The sequence below is a fragment of the Staurois parvus genome, unplaced genomic scaffold (assembly GCF_062004578.1).
Source record: "Staurois parvus isolate SC_StPar_1 unplaced genomic scaffold, SC_StPar_1.0 ptg000064l, whole genome shotgun sequence".
NCBI lineage: Eukaryota > Metazoa > Chordata > Amphibia > Anura > Ranidae > Staurois > Staurois parvus.
The window spans coordinates 241,437-259,402 of record NW_028317860.1 but is presented as its reverse complement, the minus strand read 5'-3'; positions in this window follow the sequence as shown (position 1 = coordinate 259,402).

Sequence of the window (17,966 nt, the reverse complement as noted above, 5' to 3'; positions counted from 1 at the left end):
CTTCGCCTACTTCGATTCGCTCATCTCTAATCATGATAAATCCCCTGGGACACTACAATAAAAATCTTATGGCAGTATTACCTGACAGAAATGGACCTGCAACTAAAGCATTCCTGTTTGTTTGCATTGCATAAAAAGAAGGCATCATTTTAATTAACTTTTATCATACATTAATGGAACGGTTGTGGCCATTTATTTAAAGCATCGAAGCAATTTACCTGTTGTTTTAGAAATGGCAAAGCTTGCTGTCAAGTTTATTGTATAAAATATGCTTTTAAAGACTGCAGCTGCATTAGACCAGTGCAATCTCATGTTAGCACTTGTGCATTTGCATACACATTTGTAATCTAAATTGATTTTTTTTGCTGTCTGCACAATACAAAAAGGGTAATAGAATGGGACTTTTGAGGCACACCAGTATTCATAAACAATTGCATTTTTATTTAATCAATATGTATAAAAAAATATAGGTTTTAGCAAAATGCATCATCATTAAATATATAATGTTGCAGCAACTTAACAATAAAAAACATCTCATTCATGTAGTACATCAGATCCAAGGAACAATATACTAAAAAATGCGCATTTCCTGGACAAAGTCCACTTCTTCATGAGCCAATATATAAACCAATATTCTCTAATAATAACAATATTCATAATTAATAAAACTTAACAAAATAATCACAATCAGCATCCCACTGTATAGATGGGGAAAAAAAGCCCCCCCCTCCTGAAAGCCACAAAGGGAGGGGGGGCAGAACAAACATGGGACCTGTGGAGAGACCCATAGTACTTAGACCCCATCCCCCTCCCTTCCCCACCTCCTCCCTGTGGTGCCATTATAATATGATATAACTAAATTCAAATTACAGACAGAATTAATCTAAATGAAATACACACATATACAACTGGCTAGATGATTGTAATAATGTCTTTATAAAATATAAACATTTAAAAAGGGGGTGCATACATTTTTTACCTGAGAAGGCATCCATCAACCTGCCAGTGGAGTGGAGGTAGTAGCTACAGTGTGTACAAAATATACCCAAAAATAAAAAGCCTGCCTTCAAGATTCAGAACGTCCCCAAAAAGGCTGGAGGCCAAATAAACAGCTACATCTAATCCAAAACCACTTGTTCCTCTGTGGAGTACTACTTTTCCCTCCAAGGGGTCTATAAAGTAAATTTAAAAATAACATAAGGGATATATCTGTCAGGAATGGACTTGCCAATAATGGTGGGACTCACCTGCCTTGTGGGCTGCAGTACCAGGGCTGGCCAGCGGGTGCTCTCAGCAATCAGAGACTCACCCCTGCAGTCAGCCAAACACCTGAAGCTGATTGCAGGGGTTGTATTTAAGGAATGGCCAGATTCACAGTCAGGGCCTTGGTGTGTGTTTTTCCATGGGCCCCTGTATCTTGTATCCTGTGTTCCTGTTTCTGCCTGACTTGTTGCCGACCCTGCCTGATCCTGACTTCTCCTGTTTGATCCCTGGCTTCTGACCCTGACCATTCTCTGCCTGACCCTCTGCACCGCGCTGCCCGTGAGTTACTGAACCCAGCTTGTGACCCCGACCACTCTCCCGCCTGTTCCTGGTACTCCGTTTGCCCGTTTGCTACTGACCCGGCCTGACTGACTACTCTTGCATTGTATGTATTGTTATCTGTAGGTGGTTTGGTTTGTTTGCACTGTGTTTATGTTTGGTTTTGCACTGCGTTTTGTATTGTTAGTCTTAATAAATCATATTGTTTATACCATATCTGAAGCCTGCGTTTCCCTGTGTCAGTCCACACACCTCTGGTCATACCCGAAAGCCCAGACAATATCAATGCAAAGACCTCCTTCTACACCTGCTGTCTCCTTATTCTAACTATTTACAAATTTGTCCCTTTAAGATGTATTAAGTCTATAGACAATCTCAGGATTAGGTTTAACATACTCACTACCAATATCATCAGTGCTTAATAAGCAGTAGTGTTTGAATAGTATTTCTTCAATTTGATAATGGTGATAAGAGTAAGTAGGCACAAACTTCATTGTGTCGTTTGACAAAATATCTGTTTTTGATTTTCTCTGTCCAAGGAGTAACTCCAAACATATGCGTTCACTGACCTTTTGGTTTGCTTTCTTTTAACTTTTCTTACTATACCCTCATAATAGTAGCCTGTTTCTTAGGGCACCAGCCTCCCATTCAAAATCAAGTGGGTCTAAACAATTGCTTTTAATCCTTCGGATGAGCACTACCTGCTCTCTGAATCGTGTTACCTGCTATTCCTTTTCTGTGCAGAGAAACAGAAAGAATTTTTTAATCTAGAACGGTTAGACTTTGTGCCACTGAATTTGTAAATGAGAGATTAAAGGCATTATCCTTCAGCCCCTCCAAAATCTGATATAAATCATCATTAGACCCAGTCTGTACCATGAAGATGTCGTTGGTGTACCTGTACCACAATGAAATGTGTCACAGGTACGTCAAAAAGTCCTCCCTGGCAGAAAGTTGGTGCTCCCATCCGCCCAGGTAAAGGTTGGCATATGATGGGGCACAACATGTCCCCATCGCCACACCTTCAACCTGGTGGAAGTGGGAATCTGCATAACAAAACACATTACTGTACAAAATGTGCCTCAATAGGTCCAAGATGAGCCCATTCAGAGGCCGCTAAGTGTTGTCCATTTCTGAGAGGGAGGATCAGCTACTTCAAGGCTGTAATTGTGTGGGATGCTAAAATACCATGCCTCCACATCGATCGTGACCAGTTGTGCTCCTATGAGCACTGCGATACCGTCCAAAGTGCATAAAAGATCAGGATGGTAACCTGGTAACATGAGGCATTAAAATGCTATCTGGATCTGAATAATCCCCAATCCCTAAAATAACTGGGGGATCTTTGGCATTCTCATGGATTTTGGGTAAGGAATAAAAAACAGGATTTTTGGGATATTTCACTACTAAATAGTCATATATTTCCTTATCAATAATTCCTGTGTTGTAGGCCTGAGCAAGCAATGTATCAAAGTTTGATTTTAGAGCCTCAAAAGTATCTTCTGCAACAGGTTTGTACCATTTACCATTACATAATAGCACTCTGCACATGCCATCATAGTGGCTTGGATCCTTCACCACCACATTACCTCCTTCATCAACGGGTTTGATGGTGATAGAGGAGTTCCTCCTTAGTCCATTTATTGCTTCTAACTCTCCCCTTGTTAAATTTGTATCTCCCATTTTGGAAAGATTCATGGTTTCAATTACCTTGATAGTTTGTGTTAAAAAGGCCCAAATGAAAGGTGCCGAATTAAGCGAGGGAAACCTCTGGGACTTAAATTTTAAATGTATGTGATCCCTATTGTTCACTTCCTACCATCCTGATTGCCTGACCCCTCTGCCCCTCCATTTTCATTAAGTAACTGAATCAGATCTTACAGGACTCTGAAATCAGCCATTGTATAGTTTTTATATTGTTCAACTACAGCCTTGTAATCAACTATATGAGTTTGATTCTTATTATATAGGTATTTAAATATCAACTCCCTTGCAAACAGGTATAAGTCCTTGACAATGGTAAATTTATCTACAGCCTGGTCTGGACAGAAGTTCAGACCCAGACTGTGGTCCGAAGGAACTCAGACCAGGACATTTGAGCATCTTGAATCTATCCTCATAAAACTTCTCTGTAGAAGAACAGGTCATAAGACTAGAAGCTTAGCTGTTATTTTTTTTGTTATTATGCTTTTTCTTTAGTTTGAAAATAAGTCAGGATGTGATTAAAAATATTGTTTACTAAACCGTGGCCTCTTACATGTAAAACTAAAATCTATTTTTCAATATGTCTAGAATCATGTCTCACCAAACACAAGTAATGACCAAGCTGACAATGCTAGGCCTCTGTCTCACAAGTAGCAGTAGCATTGTCATTCTAAAGGGCATGCTACTTCACTTGGCCATTGAACTGCCTTTCAAGTCTGTTAGACATTAACCATAAATTACCCAGCTCTATATAAATAAATACATAGCATTCATAAACAAAAAATATATATACTGTACATTCAATACTTTACCATATGAAATTGTGCAAAAATGAAATTTGTGTAGAAAATAATTATAACTTTGCAATCAGTGACTTCAAGAGAAGAAAAATCAGTCCAACATCAGATTTAGAAATACATTTGACAATTCTTTCATCCACCAAATAAACTTCCATTAGTGCCTCAATGAATCATTCAGTGAATGATTAACCACCTCTTTGCCAAAAAAGTGCTTGAGACACAGCTCACTCAACAAATTTAAATGACCCTTTTATCTCTAAGTAGGTCATTATGAACCTTTCCTTTCTATGGCTCCTCAATCCCTACTCCAATCCACATCATTAAAATATCTCTTAGGATTTTCATGGCTTCCTATAACTTAAACAACTTTAGATAAACACCAACATTCACTGCTCTGATCATCTTAATATATTACAGAAAGAAACTCTCATAGTGTTAAACTGCAAGGGTACTTGGAAATCCATTGGATGAAATCTGTTGAGGACGGAACACACATGACATCAGATGCTAACAGGGAACCTGGACTCAGCTATTTGTGAGGGGAAACAAAATGGCATTTATTGCAGGATTGTTATAGTTGTGCTAGTAGCACCTTTTGATCTGAGCTTAGTGATTTTCATATATTTGTTAAAAGGCATTTTGCAGTTTTAGAGCGTTTGTACTCTACCATATCATATAAACATGTATATTTTTAGGTTACCCAATTTTTGATAAAATATAAAAGATGATGTTATGCTGAGTAAGTAGATATGTAACATGTCATGCTTTAAAATTGTGCTTGCCTTAGGAATTACAATTAACTATGATATGGTACAAAGTATCCATAGGGGATGCTTTTAAAGTGAAACAAGAGGTCTGACACTATTTATTTATTTATTTATTTATTTCAGGTACTTATATAGCGCCGTCAGTTTATGCAGTGCTTTACATATATATTGTACATTCACTTCAGTGCACTAGAATTATCATGCATTTTTCTGTATTTTTCCAACGCAATATTTATATTATATGAGCATACCCAGATATTTATCACAAAATATAACCATCAGAGCCTGAAAATTAACATGATATCATCAAGTGTGAATATTATGCAATTTAGCAGACTGGTAATGAATGTTAACTTTTGCATTTTACTGTAGGAGAGCTTTATTCTGCTTTCAACACTAATTTGCCCTTCATGCAAAAAACAAAACAAAAACAGTTTTACATAAATTGCTAGCATAATATTAAGTTAATATAAAGTCTGGTTGGTGAGGGTACTAGTTAACACAATAGCGACTTTTTCACAGATTTGAGTCTTCAGGAAATCTGCATGACTTTTATTCACTTTCTAGTGCCCTTGATGCTTGCTCAGTAAGCACAAATGTCATTCAGATCATCCTATGTCACTGTTGGGACCTGGGGATTTTGAATAATTTTACATTTATGTTTTAAAGAAAAAAGAGATATATACAGTATATATACTGTATATACACATAGAATAAGGTTTCAAATGATCTTGTGTTTCCTTCAAGACAAACTAAAAGGTTCATTCCTCCATCTCCTCTTGCTTACCTTACACTTCTCTCATATACTGCTATCTCCCTTTCATAACTCCTCTTTCCCCTTTTCTACAGATATCAGAGCATCAACTGCTACCCTCCCAATCTAACTTTCTCTTCCCCTCTCCGCTTCTCCATCTAAACCAAACCTACTTGTCTTATATCTTCTTAATCTGATTAAAACCCATATACTCCCCACCACTCTCAATAGTGAAATCTATACATATCTATCTATACAAGTCTAATCTAAGTCTTCTCCTGATGATGTCCAGAGGACAAAATTCATAGGTTGTGGAAAAGGCACGTGGCATCATTCCATAACCTAGAGCATCCACACACACACAGCAGGGACACTGGTGAATCTGAGATCTAACATAAGCAGGCATTCCTTACCTAGTGCTGGGATAGCACTTTGAAGTGAGAGTGCATTGGTTTATATGATTTCTGCTGGGAATAGGTAGCAGATACAAAGCTCCATGTGCTGAGCATACTTTCAGGCACAGATACTTATTCCAGGAATGTAATGACATATATATGATTACTAAGTGTCTCTGTGAAATTCAATTACCTAGGTTACCCCTTTTAAATAATATTATATTTCCATTATTAGGCATTTCAGTAAGGAGGACTAATAAGTGAGAGTTAATGACCTCTGCTATTTTTTCCTTGAGAATGAGAAGCCCACTATGAGAGAGAGAGAGAGGAGAGAGAGAGAGAGAGAGAGAGAGAGAGAGAGTCACCTCACTTCCAATTTGTTGTTTGCATGAATTTGAAACATACAGTACTAATAGAATCAAAATTACATTTTACCTCTGTCTATTTTTCATTTAAGCTTCAGTAAAATGCTTCAAGGATAATCAGACTATTCTGTTTGTATTGTATTATAGTATTATTGTTTTGTAGCATCAGCCATGTGGCTGATGCTACAAAGTTTCAGGTTCTGAGAAAAACAATTTGTTTTTATAACTTGTGCTACTTATCTACACTAGCTAGCTTCATTGTGCGTACATCTCTCTCACTGATGTTGTTTATTCAACTATGTATCTGAGTAGCTGAAAATCAGTAATAAAATATATAAAAAAGAAAATACTAAATAAAAAGTCACATTTGATTTTACTTGGCATCCTTGTTTGCAGTGTTTCTTCATAATTACCTTATGCCACATCTGCTGCAGGTACACAGGAACTAGTAAAAACAAACTACGGGAAGTAATAATCTACAATAATTACATTCAGTGCCAAAGGACAAGAGCTGTAGTACATGCTGAGAAAACCAAAGGACAGAATTCTCCCTCAGAGTGTGGACGTTTGTATGTAGGCAATGGCCTGCAGTGAATGTAAGACTTCGTAAGACCGCTCAAATAGAACTGCACAAAATTATTATGCTTATCCTGAAGAAAAACACTACAAACAGAGGTATTATGAACTACAAAACTTTTCTAAGATGCAGGGAATAAAAGAAATGGATTGTATGAGCCATTAATATTTCACATCGTTTAAGATTATTCTTTTTACATAGTGTTTGTTAAGTGTATTTAAGGCTAAATAGAATTATTAAGAAGAAAATAAAGTTAATAGTACACAGATGGATATTTTATAATGGTTTTGAAAAAACTGAACAATCATTCTACTTACTTAACCTCCCTAGTGGTCTGATTATGTCAATATTTTTGAATGTCAAAGCGGTACATTGTTTTGCATGGAAATTTGTTCTTTTATATTGTAGGTTGGTAATTTTTAGGAATAACTCACTTAAATTTGTCCAAACAAGAGTCTAGTAAACATCTGAGTATGATAGAGATTGAAACACAAAATCATAAATTATAATAAATAATGATAAAAAATAATAATATATTAATAATAAATGTAATTCAATAATGTAATCAAACCGAAAACACTGAAATTTGTCCAAACAATGGTGCAATATTACTAGACACTGCATATTGGTTTAGTAAACATCCCAAGTATGAAAAATTTTGAAACATGGGACTGCACAAAGTCCAATGTCACAATCAGGACAATGGAACCTGGTTTCCTTTCTGATTTTCTTTCCACTTTCATCTCGCTTCAAGCAACAAACCACACACATCCTTGTAGGTTTTGACTTTTTCTCAGTTGGTGGGATGTAGTCCACACAGTGACGGCCAGTCAGGTATTCCAGGTTGACAATGCCAACAGCACGATGACCTCTATTCACAGCCAATGATGGTGTTTGGTGGTTCCCAAAGATACGTTAGGCAATTTTCCAGATGAAGTCAGAATGAATCGCAGTCTTGTCACTCTTTTTTTTGAGAATGTAGGCATTCCACAAGCATTGCTCAAGAACATGCCTGAAGATTTTCTTGTACTTATTTTGCTGTTTCTTCATTGCTGGGTAGAATGTCATTGCTTGGTCGGCTCTGTCGACACCTCCCATGGTGTTATTGTAGTCTATCACTGTAACCAGCGTATACCCAGAGGCTGACGCAGGCCTCCATTTTGTTAAGAGTATCCATTTTCTCCCCTCACTCCCTCCCCCTCCCTCTCTGAGAGGGAGGCATTTTGCCAGATGTGTGTGAGTTAGGAATGTCACCTGAGGGTCAAAGGAGCTATAAAGCCCCCCAAGGGAGTCGGGACCTCCCTGTCCAAATAGCCTGCAAATTGTAACACCTCGGAAGAGAAAAGGCAAGCTTTCCCAGGAGTTCAAAGAACCTTCCCAGGAAACACGACCAGATAATCTGTGTTAAAATCCATTTTTCCCCTATGTCTCATATCTTGGAATATGAGAGACTTACATAAAAACCAGACATATATCGTCAGATTGGCCACGAGGAGACAAACAGTTTGATAGGTTACTCTTCGTGATTGAAATACATAGAAAAGCATAAAAATAGATCTCGTGAACCGTTCAGTGTATAATTTCATAATTCATATCTAATCAATCCTCAGACGTGTCTGCATAATAATCTACCCGCGGGTGGAATGTCACTTGTGCAGAGGAAAAGTTAGGAGCCCAAATATGAACTACACAAGATTTTGGCTCTAGTTTAGGTCGACACCCAGACCTCCACACCCTACACGGGGTATTGGTCCTTGATGTCAGAAACACCCCCTGCTGGGTACTACAAAATAGGCTGTCAGGCCTAAGAGTGGAAGTTGAAGATGTCTCCCATTTTAACATCAATACCACCTGGGAAGACCCCTGCCTTTTGTGCTCTGAAACTTGGATCTGCTAACCCAGGACTTTGGCAAGTACCTTAACCCTTTCACCTCTCTCTGATATCTCTTTGCTGTGCTGTTGGTCTCTGAAAGTTTATATATATATCTTGGTTACATCTTTTTCTGTAAATATTTTTATTGCACCCGTTTGACCTTTTAGTAATAAATCTTTCCTTTTGAAAGTGTTGAACTGTTTCTATAGCAGTTTATTGCAAGTTTCGAATCCCTGCCTCTAAAGAGATGCTACTGTGTTTGTTTAACCCTCTGCATAATTGGCCTGTGAGGACCGTATTATGCAGACGATTATCTCAACCATTATAGTGTTTTAGCTGATAGCGCCGAGTTTCCTCTTTCTCTGTACAAAAAGGAGGTGGTGGCAGTGTGAAGGGTTAATTGCGTAATTAACCTGACCAAGTAACAATCGCTCAGGCTGCCGGTACATCGACCTGTGGTCCATTAGCTGGAAAATCATTGTGCAGGGTGCAGCTGGGTGTGGCATTGTTACGCACGTCACATTGCGGTTTTAGATTGGCTAGTCCTTCGGTCACGAGTTTGGTGAGAAGGTCTGGGGTCTGACTCTGCGATTGTGACAATCACTTCTTGTGGCTTCATGCTTTCTTTCCCACCTTTTTACCATAAGAGTGGAGGTATTATGAATTGTACTCATTAGGCACACATCTTTCTTGTCAAGCCATCGAAGTGCCATCATTTTTCCTTTCTGCCAGGCAACCATTTCTCCAGTCTTCAGCTTCTCATTGCCAAACATTGGTGGCATGTCGCACTGGTTAGCTCTAACGGTTCCATAGGCATCTGTTTTGTTTTGCAGAAGAAAATCATAAGATTCAGGAGACATATAAAAGATGTCGGTTGTTACTCAATAGCCCTGATTTAGCAATGACTCAATGAGTGAAAGAACAGAAGATGTTGCCATTCCATAGTTGCTGTATTTTGGATTGAATTGTATTCCTTTTCCATTGTATATGACTGAATTCCAAATGTAGCCAGCTGATGATACGCATAGCATATAGGATTTTACACCAAATCATGCTTTCTTTTGTCTTTTGATACAATGTATTGTACCCAGCTGAACCTTCCCTTGTAGGCCATTAGACTTTCATCTATGATGATATCTCTCTCTGGCACATAGCTCCATTGAAAATTCTTTAGAATAATTTGAGATACCTCCCCAAATTTCTTTAGTTTTGGTGCAGGATGAGTAGTTTTATCGAATTCTTTGTTGTTTTCGAAGTGTAAAAATTTCATGATCAGGGAAAATCTGTACTCTGACATGACCGTGACAAAAAATGGAGTGGCAAGTCAATTATTAGTTGTCCAATATCACTTCTGCAGGGGCTTTCCCACCACTCCCTGAAGTATTATTACGCCCAGAAATTTCCAAATGTCATCTTTGGAACCTGGTTTCCACTTTCTGCTTCCTGGAAACTTCTAATGCAGAGTAGCCAATTGTTGCTCTTGGAACCAGTTTGTCTCAGTAACTATTTTTTCAATAACCTCATTGGTCAGAAATAATTGTAAATATGCCATGGGGTTGTCATGTTCAACATCTACTTTCATACTAGATGCTCCAGTAAATGGGAATCTTGGGGACGCTGCCTGATCCGTACCACGGTCAATAGAGCACCAAGTTCGCACATCACTGAGCTCAGTTGCAGAATCGTCACTGTCATCACTTTCAGTCTCTAATGACGAATTTCCCCATGAATCACTATCGCTCAATTCTGCAAGTGATTCTAATTCACTATCGCTGTTTTCTAGCTGGTCTAAAACCACTTTTTACCTAAAGTAACGTTTTTTGGGTGCCATGGACGTTCTCAAGTTTCCGGGCAGAAAAAACAGTAAAAGCGCAGGCAGGGCACTGGACAAAGCACTAGGGGCAAAACTGGTGAAATGGTTTGATACAGTGTCATAATCCTAACAGATTACAATGTATTGTGTGTATGTCATGTTTTTACTTTTTTTAATCTCCTGCTGGTTCTGCCCCCTGCGTTGTGACGCTCCCAGGGAAGGGAACCCAGAAGACAGATGCCAGCATCGGCCGGAGGAAATGGACAGAGGACACAGCAGGAGAACATTGGGGGATCGCAGGACAGGGTAAGTTACACTACAGTGTAATCCCGAGTGTGGCTCGGGGTTACCGCTTTTGGTACTGAAAATTAACCCTGAGCCACACTCGGGATTACCGCCAGGGAGGTTTACCGCTTAAGGACCACCCTATAGCAGATATACTGCCACAGGGTGGCACATGTGCGCAGAATCACACATATATACAGTATACTGTATATGTTTTCCATTTTTCCATTTCTGGTTAGGGGGCGAGCATGAGCCACGCATGCGCCCTGCCTGTGCCGCCATTCGAGGCCGCGGATGTCAATCACCGGGTCCCGGACGGTAATTACCCTCTGGCACCCGGTGATTACCAAGCATCTCCGCCGGGGAGGAAGATTGTTTTGTTTACAAACAATCTTTCTCCTTGTCAGCTTGAGCACACTGCTCGGGATGGCTATGCACAGTACAGCCATCCCGATCAGTGTGCTTACAGTGAAGAACACATTCCCTGCCCCTAGTAAAACAATCACAGCACACAGTTAACCCTTTGATCGCCCTTCACATTAACCCCTTGCTGCCCAGTGCCATTAGTACAGTGTCAGTGCTTTTTTTAGCACTGATCACTGTATTGGTGTCACTGGAGATGTCAGTGATGTCTGCCACAGTCCCGCAATCCTGCTAAAAGTCACTGACCGCCGCCATTGCTAGTTGAAAACAAAAATCCCATTATTTTTACTGCCATTCGTAAATGCTATAACTTTCATGTAAACCAATTAATTTACACATATTGGGATTATTTTTAGCAAAAACATGTCGCAGAATACATTTTGGCCTAAATTTATGGCGAAATTTGATTTTTAAATTTTTTTTACTGGAAATGTTTAATAGCAAAAAGTCCAAAAATAAAAAACGCACAGGCAATAAAATACCATCGAAAGAAAGCTCACTCTGTGGGGGAAAAAAAGACGTCAATTTCATTTAGGTGCAGCATTGCATGACCGCGCAATTGTCCGTTAAAGTAACGCAGCGCAATAATGCAAAAAATGGCCTGGACATGAAAGGGGGTAAATCCTCAGGAGGGCAAGTAGTTAAGGAGGTATAAGGAAAAACAAATGCTTCTGAATTGTTTTAATTTATTTTTTCTAGAGATGACAAATTTTGCATAGTATTTAATTAAACTAGTCTATTTCATTGAAGGAGTCAATATAGTTTAAAATTGTCATTACAGTCACACAGTGGAGCCATTTTGTAAATTAAACTAAGTAAGGAGGGTGGGAAGAAGGAAGAACAGCTGAGGAAATGTAAGGAAATACAAAGAAGACATACAAATTTTATGAATACAACACTTGGTTAAAATCTATATAGGTTATCATTTAGGACAAACAGGTCTTCACTTGGATTTGGACAAACATCTGAATGTTTGACCATTCAACTACTACTGAACATCATTTATAGAAGCAATATTTCTTGCACCCACTGTGTCCCTAAGAACTGTTGACATCACTGGGAATACGCAGCCATGTAGACAAAGGGGCAGGAACAGAGGTGACACCACTGGCCACATTTGGGCAATGCCATTGACCAAAAATGGGCATGATCACATTTCGTCAATGATGCCACCACCATCTTGCCTCTACCCATATACAGCTGATGATAGCTCAGGGAGCTGTCATTCCGATGAAGTGCTGTCTGGATTGGTCATGTATGCTGAGTTGGTGGCTTTTATTTTCCCACATGCCAGAAAGTGTCGGGCATCATGATTTACTATGGCTTTACAATGAGGGACTTTTTATTTTTTTAATAAAGGATTTGTCAGATGTTTGAGTGTCTTTATTTCCAGGTGACATCTTTTTTTTTTTTCTCGAGGGGAGACCTGGGACAACTTCACCCACTCTGTCAGGTGCCACTGCATCTGAGGTTTCTGAGTACATTTCAGGAATAGAGGGAGTGGGGAATTTATGTTGTGATTCTGACCCCAGCACTGTATTACTTTCTACTGAACACTACACACACTGCATCATTTACTACTGACCTCTGAACTCTGTGTTACTTACTACTGACTTCTTAACTCTGTATTACTCACTACTGACCCTGGTACTACTTATTATGTACTACTGACCACTGAACACTGTTTTACATACTACTATCCCCTTCACTCTGCATTACATACTTACATCGGACTCCTGAACTCTGTGTTACATACTACCAACACTTGTACTCTGCATTACTTTTTCCTGCCTCTGAATTACATATCACTGACCCCCCCCCCCCCCATTAATAAGAGTGGTATTTTCCTACAAAATGTAACCAAATTCTTGAGGCTAGCTTCCTAACCATAAATCTAACATATCTAACTGTAAGGCAATTCTTAACCATCCATAAACCTAGTTAACAACAAAAAAACTAATCAGCTGATTCCTACTTTATTTAGCCAATAGTCCTGTGCCAGATCATACCAACCTTGTGCCAATTCATATCAATTTCAACATCATAGCACCTAGAACGTATGATCCAAATAACAAGACACATAAATAGGAAACCATTCCATCAACATTGATGCATGGCTTATTCTTTAAGTGTGTTTTGGCTGTGACGTATTGTTAATCACTATAACTTCTGGGACGGGCATTAAAATGGGTTAGCAAAAACTTTACAATCTCAGATAGTCATAAGTGTGCATTCATTCATGATTCAAAGGCAGAAAAATTTTATTCTGAACTAGTCACAAAAGAAATTCAATGTATCTCCACATAGAAAACCCTTTGTGCTGAGTGGTAAGGTCCATATCATCAATTTCAATGCTGTAGACATTGAAATGGATCATATGTATGGAGAACAGAAGGTAGTCAATCACATTTGTGGAAAATGTAATTTCTGGGAGAGTTTTGTATACACAGAGAGTACAGAAGCCCCTTGTTTCTATTCTTTTAAGGCATTGATGTTTGAATTTTCTGGCAATTCTATAAAATGATATTTTAAAAATGGAAAGATAGTTCTGAAGTAATTATAAATTACAAAGTAATATATTTAAAGGATAAGTTCATCTTTATCGAGAAAAAAAATGCATATATTTTTGCAGGTAAATAATGTGTATTTGTTATATTTTTCTACAGGAGCCTGCAAAGTATTGCACGTGTGAGAGTGGAGCCCTGCACAGCCAATCCGATTTTAAAATGTGACAGCATCTGCAGGGGAGAAAACCCCCCCACCCACTGTGGGGAAGAAGGGGCTCAAGGGGTTGAATATAACATGTAGCATGTTCAAAAAGTGAACTTAGCTGTTAACTAAAGCCTCAAAAATAAACTCACAAAAATGTTATCTTCTTCATTTGAAAATCATTGTTTTTGTTTTTAAAATCCTTTTAAACGTACCATTTTTGCTGTAGCTACTTTTGGTTTGTGCATCTACTGTGTGAGTAATCAAGGGATGACCACTTTTTACCAATTATTTTACTGTTCAATAAAGCAAAATATGTTTATACAATTTAATGAAGTAGAATATAAAAGTGCTTTGATAATTTAATGAGCTTAAAAATTTTTGCTTAGAAAATGTTGATGAATCGAACTTTGGTATATTACACCTCTTTGTTGTTTTTGGGAAATTCAAACAACACATTGTATAATTTGTGGTTTATAAATATATGCTTAAAATAATTAACCCATACATTGTAAACCCTTTTTTATGTTCTAATTAAAATATTTAAACATTTTTTAAATATCCCTGATGTTCTTACAAAAAAAAATAATAAATGGGCTACATTTTGCAATTGTGCACACCATAATTTGTTCAATACAGGGCACATTATTCATATAATGACCAAGGATTTCACTTCCTTGCATTTTAAACATCCCAATTTGTACAAGAGAATAATAAGAAAGTCAAGTTCAGACTTCTACTAAAGAGTAATGGGTTGAGGGCATTAGATACAGGGCAAAAGAAAAAGGCTTGAAATTGTCATATGACATATTCGCCACAATTAAAATGCATTTTCTGAATTGACTGCACTTAGTGTCTAATTCAAAGTGATTTAACATGAAAGAGCAAAGAAACATACATAAACCAAAATTATAATGCAGTACTTGGCATTACTGCTTACAGTCAGGGAGAATTGTGCATTGTTGTGGGACTGTTTTTACCAGCTCTTTGGCAGAGGGCTATGTGTGCAGTGAATATAATTAGATTTTCTGGAATCCATTTTCCTATTTCTGATGTTATACAGTATATATATATATATATATATATTTATATAGTATATATATATAGTATGTGCTGTATACAGTATATACTGGGGTGGCACAGTGGCTTAGTGGTTAGCATGTCTGCCATGCAGTAAGTGGGTCATGGGTTAAATTCCCAACCATAGCGCCTCCTGCATGGAGTTTGCATGTTCTCCCTGTGCTTGCATGGGTTTCCTCCGGGTATGCCGGTTTCATCCCACACTCCAAAGACATGCTGGTAGGTTAAATGGCTCCTGTCTAAATTGTCCTAGTTTCATCCCTGGCCATGTGGGATCTCCTGCATGGTGGGGGCTGGGAAAACACCTGGCAACCTACCCTGTAAAATAATTGCTAAAAGAATTCACGGAAAAACGTTGCTTATGAGTGACAGCCAGAAAGTTGTGTGGCTCACAAGAGGTAAATTCAAAGGGTTTCACACTGAAAATTTTTTTTATAAATGCCTTCACCTGTAGGGCCAAAAGCATGCATATGTAAAATATTAGGTAAGAAGAATCAATGCTATGTTGAAGGTCTACCTGTCTAAATATTTGGTAAGAGACCAGCTTTAATTGCATATACATGATTGTATATGATGTGTCTTATTTGCCATTTTGTTTTACCTATATAGAATGGTCCACGTGTCATTAGATACACAACACCCTCAATGTCACATGGCACAAAGTGACGTGAGGCCAAGATTAACCTTCTGGCAAAGTGAATCTTTTACCCTCATCAACCCAGGGACATTAAGCAAATAGCATGTATTTTGGTCATTAGTGAGTAAATACAAAGATTAAGAGAGGATTTTCCACATCTCCCCATGATCTCAGTGGTAATGGTTGATGTTGTTTGTAACTTAATTTCTATTATGTGTCACAAGGCCAATACCTTCTTGCTATAACCATGTTGCAGTCATATCTTTTTAAAATCCTGATAATTTGTTACAAACTCAACATCATCTGAAAAGTTGTGGTAGACTGGCTGTACTGGCTGTATGGTATGTTCTTTTATAAGAAAAAATGGTGGACACTCTATATGTGTGGGATAGTATTGCCAGAAGTTGGCTTCTGATATAGCATAGTGGATATTGTGCTGTCTGGGTCATCACTAATTTCTGTATTGAATAAGAATAGTTCCTAACATCCATCTTGAATTTTAAATTGTATTGATCTTGTCCAATCCATGACATAAAAATGTCAAGTTAGCTTAGGGTCATTGTCTATACAAGAAGCACATTATCAGTGTCATTATCATTAAAGGGTGCTCCCAGATCCTAACAAGCCCCCAGCCAGTAGACTTCTACATCCACTGGTCAATGTTTGTGGGGATGAGGCCCTTGTTCTCATTATCATGGGGAAAAGGTGGTTTGCCAAGGTCGATGGCATGCGGCCTGGTAAACATTCGGGGGGGGGGGGTGCATGCTCTTTTTTACCCTTTCCTGGCCAGCCACTGGAGAAAGAAATAATGTTTGGAACAGGGGTGGACTGACAACTCATGGGGCCCACGGGCAATAGGGGATCATGGGGCCCCTGTGTCCTTGCCCAAACTCAAAAAAGCCTATGAAAAAGGTACCAGGGGCATCTCATGGAGCCCCTACTGACCCCGGGCCCTCGGGCAATGCCGAGTTTCCAAATGGTCAGTCCTCCCCTGGTTTGGAATGATCAAAGGAACCAGATGAAAAGGGAGACCGACGATTAGGTGGTTGCACACATTGACTGCAACTGTGCGGATGACACTGAAGGATCTCATAAGACTAGCACAAATAAGACTTCTTTTTAGAGTTTTAGAGTTCAAGTCTCTAGGACTCTGGCTAGAGTTGATGGCACTTCATAATTTAATCATGGACTTTTAGGGGGAACTCACATTTTTTTCTATGGAGTCCCTCTTAAAATTCATACCATACCCCAAGTGTCTGGTATGGATTTCTTGGAAGGACTTCATGCACATTTTCTGTCTTGTTGTGCAGTACCCCTTTAAAATCCATACCAGACTTAAAGGGGTTTATTTACTAAAGCTGGAGAGTCCAAAATCAGACTCACTTCTGCATAGAAACCAATCAGCTTCCAGGTTTCATTGCCAAAGCTTCATTGAACAAGCTGAGGTTAGAAGCTGATTGGTTTCTATGCAGAAGGGAGTCTGATTTTGGACTCTCCAGCTTTAGTAAATAAACCCCAAATTGTCTCTTAGGCATTTTGGGGTGACCTCCAAGCTATTTTATGACTCCCCTTTGCCTATTAATCCAGAAAATTGACATTTTTATTTGACAGATGCAGCTCCCATAGACTTCAATAGGATTTGGGTTTGGTATCCTAACTTCTTTGAAGTTCAACAAACCCCTGCCAAACCGAATGCAGGGCAGTTTGACTCATCACTAGAAACTGCATGGAGAAGTGCAGGGAAGCTGACCCGCATTGTAAAAATATAATGGCCAGGGGGAAATGAAGAAGAAGATAATGAATAGTGCACAAAATGAATAAAAAACATAAATAAGTAAAAAACAAAAATGAATACAAATGAGAAAGAAATAACATATAATGAAACTGCTGTGGGATCATTAACTCTGGCCTTGAACTCAGAACTCATGAACTCTGCTGTATGATGATAATGCTTCCCCTTTTGGAGTTTTGTTTATTAAGGTATGCTATATATTAAGTTATTTCACATGTATCTACTTAGTAATCTATGTATGCATTTGTATATTCCTGTTGCTCATCTGGGATAATGATAAATAACTAAAAACACCTGAAAAATACAGTATGTTTACCTGCATACAATATACCAGATCAGGCAATTGTTGCTTTATAGGATAGAGAATGTGAGAGACTGAGCTTTGCCTCCTCTTTTACTGTTTATAAAGAAAACTAAATTTTTTCATATGCTTTCGGATTTATACACTAG